Below are 14,240 nucleotides of genomic sequence, written 5' to 3'. Positions count from 1 at the left end.
CCAAGAGGTGGAGGTTGCAGTGAGCCAAGATCGCGCCACTGCACTCCAGCCTGGCAACAGAGTGAGACCCCGTCTCAAAAAAAATAAAAGAAAGAAAAAAAAGAAAGGCCACGAATATAAATGGCCTCATGCTCCCAGGTCTGTTTCTGATTTTAAGGCCCAATTTCTTTGTTTCCATGAGTAACTTCCTTTTCTTCTCCCTACATTTATCTTTTTTTTTAATATAAAAGCCTGATCAGAAACTTCCAACCTATTTCGTCCTCCTAAAGCATTTCCTTTTACTATCAAAAGATATCCTAAACAATGTTCTTTTTTCTTAACAGATTGGCAGGTTTAATAAGTATTTCTGGGTTAAATATTGTTCCTTTAATCACCACAGAGATAAAACCCTGAAGTAGCCAAGTCTTATGAAACTACCCCATATCTCAAGAAACAAATTACACTGGCAGGGTCGTGAGCTGTGGCAATGATGTACAATTCTTGGGTCAAAAACGTAACCAATCTACATGTTGAGTAAGGTCCTCTCTCTAAAAAGGTTCAAACTTGACAAAGTTATGGATGATAATTCTTAAAAGAGGTAAGTAAGTGGATTCCATAAAATTATTTGAGAGGTTAATGGTTTTAAAATATAATGAGCCAAGAGCTATGGTTAGGAGGGGAAAAAATGTATTGGTGAGACCAGGGAGAGAAACACATTTGGGCAAAGCATGTATTAGACGATGGTTCTAAGAACCTTCTGTCTTTTCAAAGCAACTTTTGAGTAGGGCTATTTTTGACTTTCATCTACATACTGAGCTGATCCATCCATAAACCAAGCTTGAGTTTTTTTCTTTGTGCTTTGGGTAGAATCCTCCATAGAACCACAGGCATGAGATGAATGAAAGGGCACTGTTAAAACAGTGATAGGTGCCATGGGGGTCTGTAATACCTACTCGTGAAGCTTGTTTGAGCCATCTGGTTATGATTATACTTGCTCCTAAATGTACCAACTCCATCTTGCAATGTACTGTTGCTTGGGCTATCTGACCTTTCTATTTGGTAAGTCTGATAGGACCCAGCTCATGATGGGAATTTATATAATATATACATGGTTACTTGATACTCCATGGTCAGGCATCCTGTCTCCACCAGGGTTCAGGAGCACATCAAAAGGTATATCATTCTCTATCAAAAATGGCATTGCCTTGCTCCAAAAACCAAGGGACTAACATTATAATTTGCCCACTGGGACTTGCAACAAACTCCACATAGAATCTTGTCTTATCACTTACACCTTTATAATCATAAATTCTGCTAAATTGTATGACCCAAGTGACAGGGCTGCTTGCACCCCAGCCTGGATCTGTTGCTATTTCCTACTCTGGATCTGATTTAAAGTTGGCAGCATTTTATGTCATCCAGTATGTTGGCTGGAGAAGTATCCCTAGGTGTAGAAATGTGCTGCCTCCAGAACTCAGAGGCCCATCAGGGATTGTGCTTCTTTTTTAATGTAGGAGATACAAGATGCAATAATTTGTCTTTTATGTTAGAGGATATATACAGGCACAGCCCTGATCAATAAACCCCTAAAGTATTTACAGATGTAGCAAGCACTTATATCTTCATAGGGTTTGTCTCTCACACACTACAGCATATCCTCCCATTGCCTCCACTGTCTAGCCCTCTCCTGCAAATCCAACTCAATCAAAATAATGTCATCAAAGTAATTGATCAGTGTAATGCCAAATGTCAAGAGGGTCCAGATCTCTTCAAACTGTATCATGACAGAGGACAAGAGGACTAAAAACAGCCCTGGGACAAACCTATAAACAAATATTATTGTCCATTCCATATGAATATAAACTGTTTCTTATTCTCTTATCTAATTGGAAAAGAACACATTTTCTGACCTTATCCTTAGCCCAGTGAGACTGATTTTGGATTTTTATCCTCCAGCACTGCAATAAAACAGATTTGTGTGGTTTTAAACTATGATGCTTGTGGTAATTTGTTACAGGAGCCATAGGAAATTGTTACAGCTAGAAATCTAGTTGATGTATGTCCCTGCCTACCACATGATGTTAAGCCATGAAGTCTCAGTCTTGGGTCTCATAGGAGATACATAAACTCCACTACAACACCTGTATAAAGAAGCCACTTTATTGGAAGAAAGAAAAGGAAGCTGGCAGGAACTAGGATTTCGTGAGATTAAACATTTAACATACTGTGTAAGTCATAAGCGAACAGTTTTTCATTCATCAGTAGGGGGCACTAGTGAACATCTGGAAATAGAGACAATATTGGTCTTGGGCAGTGGTAGCCAGACTTAAATGTAAAGAACTCCAAATGAAACCAGCTTAAACCTTAGATTCTAAGAGACTATTGGCTGACATCCAGAAATATCACCTACTGATAAGATCATCTAAAGATCCTTTACCTTATGCTTCATGGAACACCAAATCAGGAAAAACTGCTGTCAAAGACTTCTATAATCATGGGAATTGAGTATTCTACAAGACTACAATAGTACAAGTTCATCAATGGAATTCCTCAAGGTTCATATTCTACTATGCCCTATATATTTAGGGTATGTTGGTCCAAAAGGTAAAACTCAACCAAGAATCACAGATATTGGATGTTAGTAACCAAGTTTAATGAAACCTTGGTTGGTTGAGATGAACTAGCATCATAAAGTTGGCAAATGTAGAATGAGAAGAGAACCCAAAAAATCCTGCTTCCAAGATAACAAAAGCTCATGTTCCTGCCATGTGTTCCTTTTGAATGGATGTGACATATGGAAGACCTTAGCTTTTTCCACTGTTTCCCATCTTTCCCATCTTTAAGAGCCTCAGAAAAATAGTTCTGGCTCTGAGGAAGTCATCCTAACAAAATGGATGTAAGGCTAACTATAGGAACCCCAAACTCCTAGAAGAGTTTTGAGCTTTTTGTTGCTTATCGATAAACTCATTCCTGCAGAGGGAAAAAAAATTCAAAATTGTTTCATCACAGGCAGAGTTTCTCTCTCACTGCCTCTCTCCTAAAACAGAGGCAAAAATATGAGAAATTACTATTGGTTCAACTACCAGTTTAAAAAATTACACATTCATCTCTAGATTATGTTGATAAGAATAAAATTAATCTTTATATTTATGCTTTCAACCAAAACATAACCACTATTGAATCTTGGACATTAGTATGGCCTTGGCTTCTATTTTCCAAAGGAAGAAAAACATCTGCAGGAAAAAAAATTTCCAAAGTACAGCTGGAATAAATTTTACATTTTTCTAATTCTGTTATCAACTCTCAGGTTTAGATAATCATAAACAAAACCCAAGAAAGTACTTCTATAAAAACTCCTCTTTAAGATGACTCAGGTAAAAAAATAATAATAAATGGGGGAGGCAGAGGAATGTTTTAGTTTTTATTTAAAAAATAAAACACTATATTATGACAGAATATTTTTTATTTTTTTAATAATTATTATTATTATTTTTTTGAGACAGAGTCTCGCTCTGTCACCCAGGCTGGAGTACAGTGGCACAATCTCAGCTCACTACAAGCTCCGCCTCCCGGGTTCACCCCATTCTCCTGCCTCAGCCTCCTGAGTAGCTGGGACTACACGTGCCTGCCACCATGCCCGGCTAATTTTTTGTATTTTTAGCAGAGACAGGGTTTCACCACGTTAGCCAGGATGGTCTCGATCTCCTGACCTCATGATCCGCCCTCCTCAGCCTCCCAAAGTGCTGGGATTACAGGCATGAGCCATCGTGCCCGGCTGAATATTTTTTATTTAAAAAAGAGATTTTTTTATTAAAAAAATAAACAGCAAAAGATACATTGTATTTAAATTTTAAAGAAAAACCTGCACAAAAGCACTGAAATGGCTGAGTAGAACTGTGCTCGACAACTGATTGGTCACACATAGATATGACTGTCATTAATATTCTAACCGTATCTATTAAACAGACAGAAACCATTCCCAAAAAAAAGACATTACTCTTATTTTTAAAGACTTCCAAAGGAAAAAAAAATCTATATTTTTTTCCATCTGTTAAGAGCCCTCTTTTTTAATAAGAGTATCCACTTTTTATACCACTAGGAAAGAGTATACTAACCTGCCTTAGTTCATTCCCAGAGTATGGGTCTCAGCAGGAAACAGAAGACTGAGCTGAGGTTTGGAGATAACTTAACAAATAAACTATCTACAGATGTGTGAATACGGTTAAGAGATGCTACAGGGATGCTGAGCACTTTGGAACTGTTACCACCCCTCGGCCTGAAGTGATAAGCTGGAGCTGGAGTGCATTAGTCCGTTCTCACACTCTACAAAGAAATGCCTGAGACTGGGTAATATATAAAGAAAGGAGGTTTAGGGCACAGCAGCTCACATTTGTAATCCCAGAACTTTAGGAGGCCAAGGCAGGTGGATCACTTGTGGCCAGGAGTTCGAGACCAGCCTAGCCAACATGGTGAAACACCATCTCTACTAAAAATACAAAAAAAAAAAAAAATTAGTTGGGCGTGGTGGCACACGCCTGTAATCCAGCTACTTGGGAGGCTGAGGCAGGAGAACTATTTGAACCTAGGAAGCAGAGGTTGCTGTGAGCCAAGATCCTGCCACTGCACTCCAGCCTGGGTGACAGAGGGAGATTCTGTCTCAAAAAAAAAAAAAGAAGAAGAAGAAGGAGAGCAGGAAGGGAGGGAGGGAGGGAGGAAGGGGGGAGGGAAAGAGAGAGAGAAAGAAAGAAAGAAAGAAAGAGAGAGAAAGGAAGAAAGTATCGGAGGAACCAGCCCCCAATATTTCAACATAGGTTCTTTTCTATTTTCGCTAAGTGTTGGCCGGTCTGAGAAATAAAGAGAAAGAGTACAAGAGAGAAATTTTACAGCTGGGCCACCAGGAGAGACATCACATATTGGCAGCTTCCGTGATGCCCACCTGGGCTGCAAAACCAGCACGTTTTTATTAGCAATTTTCAAAGGGGAGGGAGTGTACGAATAGGGTGTGGGTCACAGAGATCACATGCTTCAAAGGCAATAAGATATCACAAGGGCAGAGTCAGAGTGAGATCACAAGGCCAGGGCAAAACTAGAATTACTGATGAAGGTCCATGTCCTGCTGGGCACACATTGTCACTGATAAACATCTTAACAGGAAACAGGGTTCAAGAGCAGACAACCGGTCTGACTAGAACTTCGCCAGGCTGGAATTTCCCAATCCTAGCAAGCCTGGGGGCGCTACAGGAGACCAGGGCATATTTCATCCCTTATCTACAACTGCATAAGACAGACACTCCCAGAGCGGCCTTTTAGAGACCTCCCCCTGGGAATGCATTCTTTTCCCAGGGCTGTTCCTTGCTGAGAAAAAGAATTCAGCAATATTTCTCCTATTCGCTTTTGCAAGAAGAGAAATATGACTCTGTTCTGCCCGGCCCTGCAGGCAGTCAGGCCTTATGGTTATCTTCTTGTTCCCTGAAAATCACTGTTATCCTCTTCTTTTAGGATGCCCAGATTTCATGTTGTTCAAACACACATATTTTACAAACAATTTGTACAGATAACACAATCATCACAGGATCCTGAGGCGACATACATCCTCAGCTTACGAAGATGACAGGATTAAGAGATTAAAGACAGGCATAGGAAATTATAAAAGTATCAATTTGGGGAACTAATAAATGTCCATGAAATCTTCACAATTTATGTTCTTCTGCCATAGCTTCAGCCTGTCCCTCTGTCCGGGGTCCCTGACTTCCCGCAACAAGGAAGGAAGGAAAGAAGGAAGGAAGGAAGGAAGGAACGGAAGGAGGGAAGGAGCGAGGGGTTTAATTGACTCAAAGTTCTGCATGGCTGAGGAGGCCTCAGGAAACTTATAATCATGGCAGAAGGGGAAGGAGGCACATCTTACAGGGCAGCAGGTGAGACAGAAGTGAGAGCACAGGAATAAACCACCATTTACAAAACCATCACATCTCGTGAGAATTCACTCACTATCACGAGAACAGCATGGGGGAAACCGCCCCCATAATCCAATCACTTCATTCCCTCAACATATGGGGATTACAGGTCCCTCCCTCCACACATGGGGATTACAATTGGAGATGAGATTTCAGTGGGGACACAGAGCCAAACCATATCATGGAGTGATGGGGAAGTTAGGGGAGTGGAAGCCAGTAGTTGCACAGCTGCAGCCCCAGCCAGAACACAGCTCCAAGGCAGGGATGGAAAAAAGAAAGAAATGCCCTGATCTCTCCTCTCTACCTCCCCACTTCCTCCATCCCCTCGCTGGTGTTTCTTACTGCCTGAACCAACAGGAACTCGACTAGAAGAGTATAAGAAAGTACAATGCAGTACAAGAAAGTCTACATAACACAGTTTATTGGGGTCCATCACCAGGAGAAAAAGGAGAGCAGGGAATGGTGGGAAATAAATCTGGAGTAGAGGAGGTGGGGAAGCAGAATTATCAGCCCAGCATTCAAGTACCTTACCCATTAATAACCAGTAAAACAACCCATGTCCCATTTCTCTAAGAACCTTCTAAGAGATGTCCCTGGAGAGTGTCATTCCCAAGTTCAATGGTGTTGGCCAGACATGATGCACACGTCTCCACATTGAATTGCTACCTCTCACCAGAGCAGAAACAAGTTAAATCTCTAACAGAACACTCTGATATCCTTATATTATTTTAGTCAATTATCAGAATTGTCCTACCTACTCTGCTTCATTCAAGCAACAAGTTACAACTTTTCTCTGAATGTCTACATTACTTTGAATATTAAGTTTTGTGGGGTTTTTTTTGTTTTCTGTTGTTTTTGTTTTGAGATGGAGTCTCACTCTGTCACCCAGGCTGGAGTGCAGTGGTGCAATCTCAACTCACTGCAGCCTCTGCCGCTCAAGTTCCAGCGATTCTCCTGCCTCAGCCTCCCAAGTAGCTGGGATTACAGGCATGCACCACCACACCCAGCTAATTTTTGTATTTTTAGTAGAGATGGGGTTTCACCATGTTGGCCAGGCTGATCTCAAACCCCTGACCTCAGGTGATCCACCCACCTCAGCCTCCCAAAGTGCTGGGATTACAGGCATGAGCCACTGTGCCCAGCTGAATATTAAGTTTTAACTAGATACTTTGTTGCAAGTCATAGTATTCTATGGCAAAGTAGTTATATCAGTTTTTGGAAAACCACTTAAATATTTTAGGATGATAACTAAATCGAACTCACATATATGACATCATGTTAACCAGAGATAAATGTATATGGGTGCTACAAAAACTATAGTATAAATTAAAAATATAAACAGTTTTGGCAGGGCGCAGTGGCTCACGCCTGTAATCCCAGCACTCTGGGAGGCCGAGGCAGGTGTTTCACCTGAAGTCAGGAGTTCGAGACCAGCCTGGCCATCATGGTGAAACCCCATCTCTACTAAAGATACAAAAATTAGCCAGGCATGGTGGCACACACCTGTAATCCCAGCTACTCGGGACTTGAACCCAGGAGCCGGAGATTGCAGTGAGCTGAGAGAGTGCCCCTGCATTCCAGCCTGGGTGACAGAGCAAGAATCCATCTCAATAAAATAAAAATAAAAAATAAAAATAAAGCAGTTTCTAAAAATCACTTTGGCCAAATATAAATATCTCATATCACTTAAAAGAGCAAAGGAAAATGAAAAGAGCTATTTGATAGGAAAATAATCCAAATATACTTTAAGGTATACACATTATGCAAAAATAAGTTTTTCTTTCTATATATAAAAGATGGCCAAAAAATTAAAGTCATTGCCATTTAAGCTACATGACACATTTGGATTATTTTACTCTGCATATAACAATCACTGAAATTGTACATCCTGTATCATACTTTTATTGACACATTAACAACTCAAGTTATCTTTAATTTTTCAGGTACAAAGTATCTCATGGACTTAGGGTCCTAGGAAAGGGACATGATGGAATTATTTACTTTTGGAATGCTCCATATGAGAGCTCTATTGTAGAAAGTGTAGCATAATGGTTAAGAGCATGAGCCCTAGAGCTACATGCCCAGCTGTATCAGCTGTGTGATTTTTTTCAAGCATACTTAACTTCCCCATGACTCAGTTTCTTCATCTGTAAAATGGATAAATAGTTGTTTCATAAAAAGTTGTCTGGATTAAATAAGTCAATTCAAATAAAATGCTTTCAGAAGTGTCTTGAATAAACACAGAACACATAGTACCCATTGTTATAGTTAACCTATCCCTCATGCCTAAGATTACTCCCTGGAAGCAAATTAAGTGATTTTGAGGGGACAGGATCTCTTGTGCCATACTTTCATTCTTTCACCCTATAAATTACCCTTACTCTCAATACAATCATTGATTTCAAAGGAGATCATAAATAACGGCACACAGAAAAACTTATTGTATCGGGAACTGCATAAATAGACATTTTTTAAAGAAAAAACTTTAAACTCACAAGGCTTTATTCTTTCCTGCAAGGATACAGAGACAGAATGGTGGCTCCACAAAAGCATCAGTGACCCTGGCTCATTCTATCTTCTCCGTCATCCATAGTAAGTGGCTTTCATTCTCAAAGCCATCTCATGAACCAGGAAGACTGCTGAGCTCTAGCTATCACATTCCAGATAGCAGAAAAGGCAAATAAGTCCTCTCTCAATCAAACCTGCTCCCATTAAGAACCTTCCTAGAAGTCCCACACAATACTTTCACTGAACTTAGTTGGTCACATCTCCCTGCAAATAAAATTGAAAAATGTAATTTTTTTAGCTGGGTGTGTTGCTGCTCTGAAAAGTACTGGAGTTCTATTTCCTTGCTGCAATAATTAAGAGTGTGAAATCTAGTCTCTATAATCAGAAAGACAAGTGGACAGCAAAAAATAGTTCTCAAAAATATATTAATGGGCCAGGCATGGTGGCTCAAGCTTGTAATCCCAGCACTTTGGGAGGCCGATGCGGGCAGATCACCTGAGGTCAGGAGTTTAACACCAGCCCGGCCAACATGGCAAACCCCATCTCTACTAAAAATACAAAAATTAGCTGGGTGTGGTAGCGCAAGCCCGTAAGTCTGGCTACTCTGGAGGCTGAGGTAGAAGAATCGCTTGAACCCTGGAGGCAGAGGTTGCGGTGAGCTGAGATCACACCACTGCACTCCAGCCTGGGTGACAAAATGAGACTCTGTCTCAAAAAAAAAAAGAAAATAAATATATATATGTATATATGATAACTCTATCTAGATAATTAAGAGTTGACTACAATAATGCTACCTAGCATTCAATTTGCTTATTTGGTGTTTGGACATATAACAAAGGTGAAAAGGTAGAGTAAAATACAGAGTTAAAAACAAGAACATTTTTATCTTAATTTCATGCATATTTTAGGCAAAGAAGATTTTCTGTCCTGAAAAAGTCAAAACTGTCTTTTTGACAGTCCATGAACAAAATGAACCTAAAAAAAACAGATTCACCCTTTAGAAAATCATAGAATTACAGTTGAAAAGGCACTCCAGGTTACTTGATTCACACAACCTTTTTGGTATTTTACACCCATGATACTACTTTCTCTAAATGATCACCTGGTCTGTATTTAAACCTATGTGAGAACGTAATATTTCTTATGGTAATGTACTCTAACCTTAGAAAATTCTGACCTCCTGATAACAGTGATTGGTCAAAAGTGTGGGCATATGATACAAGGCTAATCGAAATCCTGCCCTGAGATTTTTCACACTGGGAAACTAAAAGAGAAAAATCTTTTTTTTTTTTTGCTATGGACAGTCATAGAGTGTATGTGTAGAAGTGGCTAGCAGCCATGTTCCTCACAATATGGAGAAATCTTGTATGTGATAAGGGAGAATGAAACTGAAACAAGATATGGAGAAAGAGAGAAAGACATGGAAGACAGAGTAAAAGAAGAAGATGACAGTGTTCAGGTCTGATACAATAGTCTCTGAATTCCCTAAAATGTCTCTGGTTCTTTTTTTTTTTTTTTTTTGAGACAGAGTCTCGCTCTGTTGCCCAGGCTGGAGTGCAGTGGCATGATCTCGGCTTACTGCAAGCTCTGCCTCCCGGGGTTCATGCCATTCTCCTGCCTCAGCCTCCTGAGTAGCTGGGACTACAGGCGCCCGCCACCACGCCCGGCTAATTTTTTTGTATTTTTAGTAGAGACGAGGTTTCACCATGTTAGCCAGGATGGTCTCGATCTCCTGACCTCATGATCCGCCCACCTCGGCCTCCCAAAGTGCTAGGATTACAGGCATGAGCCACCACGCCTGGCGTGTCTCTGGTTCTTTAAGCAATTTATTTTATGCTGTGACCTACCTCAGTCCTTTCAACAAATCTCCTTTTCTACATAAACTAATCTGAGTTAGATTCACCACCAAGGGCAGTTCTTGGCTGTAAACTTTCAGACTTTTAAAATGTATCAGAAATAAATTTGGATAAGTGGAATTACAGTATAACTACTGTTCTTTAATGTATTTTGCTTCTTTAAAATAATCATAGGCCTCTTTCTGTGGCAACGCTTCTGCATCTCTCTGATCAGCTTTAATGCCTACCAAAGCACTCATTTGAATAAGGTACTATTTTTTATTTAACCAATGACTTACTAATAAACATTTAATGTTTCATTTCATTAGCATAAACAATACCACATTTATACTTGTACATACATTATTATGTATTTGTGCAATTATTTAGAATAAATCTGTAAAAGTAGAATTGTTTAATCAAATAAGATACACGTTTAAATTTTGATAGTTATTATCAAATTTCCCTCTAGAAAAGTTGCAAACATTTATATTCATAGAAACTGCATGGAACAGGGTCTGCCACTTTATACCCTCACCAGTACCAGGCATTCTCACAGTTTAATCTTTGCCAGTATGGTAGTCAAATATGCTGTCTCACTGGTGTTTTTATTTTCACTTCTTTAATCATTAGAAAGACTGAACATTCTTTTACTTTGATTGACCATTTATATTTACATTTATTTCTTTTCTCCTCTTCTTCCTCCTACATTTCTTCCTCCTCCTTTTTAGAGAATGACATCCTACAACAAACATAATGCTTTAGGGTTCATAGATCAGACCCAGAACACAGCAGAGATATCAATCACCTCATTTATTCTGAATACTTTGAGTAATGGTGCAAAATATTATATAAGTTTTTTGAATGGCATAACACTTGAGGCTGCATGCAGTGGCTCATGCCTGTAATCCTAGCACTTTGGGAGGCCGAGGTGGGCAGATCACTTGAGGTCAGGAGTTTGAGACCAGCCTGACCTCAAGACATGGCAAAACTCCATGTCTACTAAAAATACAAAAATTAGCCAGGCGTGGTGGTGTGAGCCTGTAGTTCCAGCTACTCCAGAGGCTGAGGCAGGAGAATCACTTGAACTGGGAGGCGAAGATGGCAGTGACCAGAGATCGCATCACTGCACTCCAGCCTGGGCAACACAGCGAGACTCCATCTCAAAAAAACAAACAAACAACAAAAAAAAAAACACTTGAGACTTTTTCAGTAAGTGACAAAACTCAACCCAAACTGGCTCAAGCATGAAGGGAACATTAGTTTACATAACTAAGAAGTCAAGGGCTATTACTAGGTTCAGATGCAGATTGACCCAGGACCTGGTTTTGATCTCTTCATATCTTTGGCTCTGCTTATTCTGTGCTGATTGTTTTCTCACTTTTCACATGTGGTGGTAAGATGACTATAGAAACTTCTCATATTCTCTCTAGTTCAAGTCCATGAGAAAAAAGTAATCCTGCTTTTCTGGTAACAAATAATATTCACTGTGAATGGAAAGGCCCAGATTATTTGCCCATCTTTAACCAAACACTGAGACTGGGCAGTATGAAACACTGATTGATTAAAACCTGGGCACCTATTCCAACCTTAGGGCCAGAGGTGAAGCACCATCTAGAACATTCTAGGACTGAGGGTAGTAAAAGACTAGATTCCAGAAACACAAAATTGAATAGTGTAGCTAAAAAGAGGGTGAAAGAATGCTAGGGAGGCAATCATCAAATTACTATTATATACTCACATTTATTATTGACCAAATGAACTACCAGTCAAAACCCTGATGTCTTTTTCACAAAGGAAATAAGGCCATGACCTCCAATTATATTTATCGAAAGAAGCCTAAATTGTCTACCTTGTTTTCAGGTTACCATTAGTGGAGGTGAAGAACACAGATACATTGATCTAGAGCCCTAATTAAGAATTTAAGAGGCTAGGTGTGGTGGCTCACACCTGTAATCCGAACACTTTAGGAGGCTGAGGCATGCGGATTGCTTAAGACCAGCCTGAATAATATGGAGAAACCCTGTCTCCACAAAAAATACAAAAATTAGCCAAGCATGGTGGCATGCACCTGTAGTCCCAGCTACTTGGGAGGCTGAGATGGGAGGATCACTTGAGCCCAGAAGGCCAAGGCTGTGGTGAGTCATGATAATGCCACTGCACTGCAGTCAGGGTGACAGAGTGGGAACCTGTCTTAAAAAAAAAAAAAAAAGTTAAGAATTGGGCCAGGCGCAGTGGCTCACACCTGTAATCCCAGCACTTTGGGAGGCTAAGTCGGGTGGATCATTTGAGGTCAGGAATTTGAGACCAGCCTGACCAACATGGTGAAACCCCATCTCTACTAAAAATACAAAAAAGTTAGCCAGGCACGCTGGTGCATGCCTGTAGTCCCAGCTATTTAAAAGGCTGAGGCAGGAGAATTGCTTGAACCCATGGGGCGGAGGTTGCAGTGAGCCAAGATTGTGCCACTGCACTCCAGCCTGGGCAACAGACCGAGACTCCATCCACCCCCCCACCACCCAAAAAAAATAGAATTAAAGAGACCTAAATAAATGTGGGCATATATGATGTCTACCGATTACACACAATACTGTTAACATGTCAGTTCTCCTCACATTGGTCTATAGATTGAATGAGATCAAGATAATGAATACATCCATCACCCCCAAAAGTTTTCTCATGCCCCTTTTTAATCTTTCTTTTTTTCTTCCTCCCCTTCTCTTTTCTTCTCTCCCCTTCTGTGTTAGTCAGCTTGGCTGCCATAACAAAACACCATAGACTGGGTGGCTTAAACAATAGAAATCTATTTTCTCACAATTCTAGAGGCTAAATGTCCCAGATAGAGGTGCTGGCCAATTCAGTTCCCAGTAAAGGCTCTCTGCCTGGCTTGCTGAGGTCCACATTCTTGCCATATCCCCGATGGCCTTTCCTCTGTGGTACGCAGACAGAGAGAATAGTAAGTGACAGAGCCTAAGTGTGGCAACTAGGACATCTGTGCAAGAAAGGGGGTGGGGGTGGGGGCGGCAACAGCAGGATGGTTAGGCAATAGCAGGGATGTGGATCATATAAACAAATATATTAAAGATGATGGAATCCATTTTTGTCACTGATGGGAAGAAGGGTTACAAATATGAAGAGGAAGAAAACTAGAATGAACCCTGTGGTACTAAATAAGAATGAAGGCTTTGAGGTAAACTTATGGATTTCAAGTAGATACAAAGATAAATATAGATATGAATGCATATATATTGTGTATAAGTGTGTGTATGTGCACGAAAGAGCCTGGGGGCAGTGACCCCAGTTTGATGAACAATGGGATATTACACAGTTTCAAACTATCTCCCCACAAAATACTTATTTATTACAAAGAGGAAAAGAATAACATTACATTGTTGAATCCTAGTGGCTACCACCTTAATCAAGTGACCAAAGTAAGCATCAGTAAGGGAATACAGAAATATCATGTGACAACTGATAGGATACAATGAGAAAACACAGAATTACTTCTGTGATATTCATGCCAAGGTTGCATAGCTTGAATCTAATCATGAGGAAACAAATCCAGACTGAGGGATAAGTACTTAATAACTGGCCTATAAATCTTCAAGGATGACAAGGGTGCTCACCTTGGCAGCACAAATGGCAGCATATATACTAAAACTGGAACAATACAGAGAAGATTAGCATGGCCCCTGAACAAGGATGACACACGAATTTGTGAAGTGTTTCATACTTTTTTTAAGAAGTGTCCAGGCCATGAAAGTCAAGAAAAATCTAAAAAAGAGATATGACAGCTACATACACCACATGATTTTGAACCAGATTTTTTGCTATAAATGGTATTATTGAGACAATTGGCAAAATTTGATTCGGATCTGGAGACTGGAGGCAGTTAATGCATCAATGTAAATTTCCTGATTTTCATGGTTATTTTGCAGTAAAAGGAGAATGTCCTGATTTGTAG

The 14,240-nt window shown here is 40.1% G+C and overlaps 1 pseudogene; it reads left to right on the top strand.

The window, feature by feature from the left end:
- Positions 1-13,915: 13,915 nt before the first annotated feature.
- LOC112437147 (U6 spliceosomal RNA) lies at positions 13,916-14,013 on the top strand (annotated as a pseudogene).
- The last annotated feature ends 227 nt before the right edge of the window (positions 14,014-14,240 follow it).

The sequence above is a fragment of the Pan paniscus genome, chromosome 15 (genome assembly GCF_029289425.2).
Source record: "Pan paniscus chromosome 15, NHGRI_mPanPan1-v2.0_pri, whole genome shotgun sequence".
Classification (NCBI taxonomy): domain Eukaryota; kingdom Metazoa; phylum Chordata; class Mammalia; order Primates; family Hominidae; genus Pan; species Pan paniscus.
This window is presented reverse-complemented; position numbering and strand designations above follow the sequence as displayed.